General features: G+C 40.3%; 1 non-coding gene across 1 annotated transcript; it reads right to left on the bottom strand.

The window, feature by feature from the left end:
- Positions 1-836: 836 nt before the first annotated feature.
- Positions 837-940, bottom strand: LOC127745161 (small nucleolar RNA R71). The gene has a single exon (XR_008006357.1). It is a non-coding gene; the product is annotated as a small nucleolar RNA R71 (small nucleolar RNA).
- Positions 941-3,428: the final 2,488 nt, after the last annotated feature.

Genomic DNA, 3,428 nt, shown 5'->3' with positions numbered 1-3,428 from the left:
AAAATTCTTTTTAACTGTTTTAAATTTTAATTTTAATTATATCTTATCTTTAATTTTCGAAAATCATTAACTACTTTTTCAAAATTATTTCCGAATTCTCTCTTTTCTCTTCTTCTATTTATTTATTTATTCACTAACACTTTTCTTCACCTCTCTTCATCTCCAATCACTGCCTCTATCCTCACCCTTGTGATTGGATTCTCCACTCTTATTCCTTTCTTCTTCTACTAATAATAAGGATCCTCTTTGTCCAGATATAGAGGATTTCTCTTCCTTTTTCTTTTTCTCTTCTATTTCATATGAGCAGGAACAAGGAAAAAGGCACTCTTGTTGAAGCTGATCCTGAACCTGAAAGGACTCTGAAGAGGAAACTAAGAGAAGCTAAATTACAACAATCCAGAGGCAACCTTTCTAAAATTTTCGAACAAGAGGAGGAGATGGCAGCCAAACCCAACAACAATAATGAAAGGAGGATTCTTGGTGATTTTACTAAACCCACGTCCAAGTTTGATGGAAGAAGCATCTCAATTCCTGCCATTGGAGCAAACAATTTTAAGCTGAAACCTCAATTAGTTGCTTTAATGCAACAGAACTGCAAGTTTCATGGACTTCCATCTGAAGATCCTTATCAGTTTTTAACTGAGTTCTTGCAGATGTGTAAGACTGTTAAGACGAATGGAGTAGATCCTGAAGTCTACAGGCTCATGCTTTTCCCTTTTGCTGTAAGAGACAGAGCTAGAACATGGTTGGACTCACAACCTAAAGGTAGCCTGGACTCCTGGGATAAGCTGGTCACGGCCTTCTTGGATAAATTCTTTCCTCCTCAAAAGCTGAGCAAGCTTAGAGTGGATGTTCAAACCTTCAAGCAAAAAGATGGTGAATCCCTCTATGAAGCTTGGGAAAGATACAAGCAGATGACCAAAAAATGTCCTTCTGACATGTTTTTAGAATGGACCATATTAGATATATTCTATTATGGTCTATCTGAATTTTCTAAAATGTCATTGGACCATTCTGCAGGTGGATCCATTCACCTAAAGAAAACGCCTGCAGAAGCTCAAGAACTTATTGACATGGTTGCAAATAACCAATTCATGTACACTTCTGAGAGGAATTCCGTGAATAGTGGGATGCCTCAAAGGAAGGGAGTTCTTGAAATTGATGCTCTGAATGCCATATTGGCTCAGAACAAAGTGTTGACTCAGCAAGTCAACATGATTTCTCAAAGTCTGAATGGATGGCAAAATGCATCCAACAGTACTAAAGGGGCAGCCTCTAAAGAAGCTTATGATCCTGAGAACCCTGCAATGGCAGAGGTTAATTACATGGGTGAACCTTATGGAAACACCTATAATTCATCATGGAGAAATCATCCAAATTTCTCATGGAGGGATCAACAAAAGCCTTAACAAGGCTTTAATAATGGTGGAAGAAACAGGCTCAGCAATAACAAGCCTTTTCCATCATTTTCTCAGTAACAGACAGAGAATTCTGAGCAGAGCCCCTCTAATTTAGCAAACTTAGTCTCTGATCTGTCAAAGGCCACTTTAAGTTTTATGAGTAAGACAAGATCTTCCATTAGAAATTTGGAGGCACAAGTAGGCCAGCTGAGCAAGAAGGTCACTGAAACTCCTCCCAGTACTCTCCCAAGCAAACTGAAGAGAATCCTAAGAGAGAGTGCAAGGCCATTGACATAGTCAATATGGCCGAATGCAAGGAGGAGGGGGAGGACGTGAACCCCAATGAGGAAGACCTCATGGGACGTCTCTCAAGTAAGAAGGAGTTCCCTATTAAGGACCTAAAGGAATCTGAGGCTCATATAGAGACCATAGAGATTCCATTAAATCTCCTTCTGCCATTCATGAGCTCTAAAGACTATTCTTCCTCTAAAGAGGATGAAGATGTGACTGAAGAGCAAGTTGCTCAATATCTAGGAGCCATCATGAAGCTAAATGCCAAGTTATTTGGTAATGAGAGGAAGCAACAGCTTCTATCAATGCAAAGTCAAACAGAGCCCCCACAGTCAAACTCTAAGTTTGGTGTTGGGAGGCCACAACCAAACTCTAAGTTTGATATTGAACCCCCACATTCAAACTCTAAGTTTGGTGTTGGGAGGTCCCAACAATGCTCTGAACATCTGTGAAGCTCCATGAGAGCCCACTGTCAAGCTATTGAAAAAGCGCTTATTGGGAGGCAACCCAATTTTTATTTATCTAATTTTATTTTTATTTTATTGTTATTTTGTGTTTTATTAGGTTCATGATCATGTAGAGTCACGAAAAAAATACAAAAATTAAAAACAAAATCAAAAACAGCAGAAGAAAAATCACATTTTGGAGGAAGGACTTACTGGCGTTTAAACGCCAGTAAGGAGCATCTGGCTGGCGTTCAACGCCAGAACAGAGCATGGAGCTGGCGCTGAACGCCAGAAATAAGCATGGAACTGGCGTTCAACGCCAGAAATATGCTGCAGATGGGCATTGAACGCCCAGAACATGCATGACCTCGGCGTTTAAATGCCAGAATTGCATGCAAAGGCATTGTACATGCCTAATTGGTGCAGGGATGTAAATCCTTGACACCTCAGGATCTGTGGACCCCACAGGATTATCTCAGGATCTGTGGACCTCACAGGATCCCCACCTACCTCACCCTTTTTCTCTCCATTCCCATCCCTTCTGTTTTTCACCACTCACATCCATCCATTTCTTCCCCACCCAAACCCACCCTACATAGCCGAATACACATCTCTCTCCCTCTCTTCCATATCTTCTTCTTCTTCTTCTATTATTTCTTCGTTTGCTCGAGGGCGAGTGGTGGACAAAATTGTGATCCTTAAAGTTGTACTCCCTCTTGGTATTTGCATGAGATTTATTTAATGGCTTTTTCAAAAATACACCAAAGAGATCATGGTATGATGAATTGGGATCTTTAATGATCCCTGGTAATGGCACGTATGATCACAACTCCATTCAACTAACCAGCAAGTGTACTGGGTCGTCCAAGTAATAAACCTTACGTGAGTAAGGGTCGATCCCACAGAGATTGTTGGCATGAAGCAAGCTATGGTTACCTTGTAAATCTCAGTTAGGCAGATTAAATTGGTTTATGATGAGTTCGAAAATTAATAAGTAAATAGAAAATAAAAAGGGATAGAAATACTTATGTAAATCAATAGTGGGAATTTCAGATAAGTGTGTGAAGATGCTTTGCTCCTCTCGTATCTCTATTTTCTTATTACATTCATCCAATCCTTCCTACTCCTTTCCATGGCAAGCTGTATGTAGGGCATCACCGTTGTCAATGGCTACATCCCATCCTCTCAGTGAAAACGTTCCTATGCTCTGTCACAGCACGGCTAATCATCTGTCGGTTCTCAATCAGGTTGGAATAGAATCCCTTGATTCTTTTGCGTTTGTCATCACGCC

Source organism: Arachis duranensis, chromosome 2, assembly GCF_000817695.3.
Source record: "Arachis duranensis cultivar V14167 chromosome 2, aradu.V14167.gnm2.J7QH, whole genome shotgun sequence".
NCBI classification, from domain to species: domain Eukaryota; kingdom Viridiplantae; phylum Streptophyta; class Magnoliopsida; order Fabales; family Fabaceae; genus Arachis; species Arachis duranensis.
Note: the sequence above shows the minus strand (reverse complement) of the source record. Positions and strands in the feature narration are given on the sequence as shown.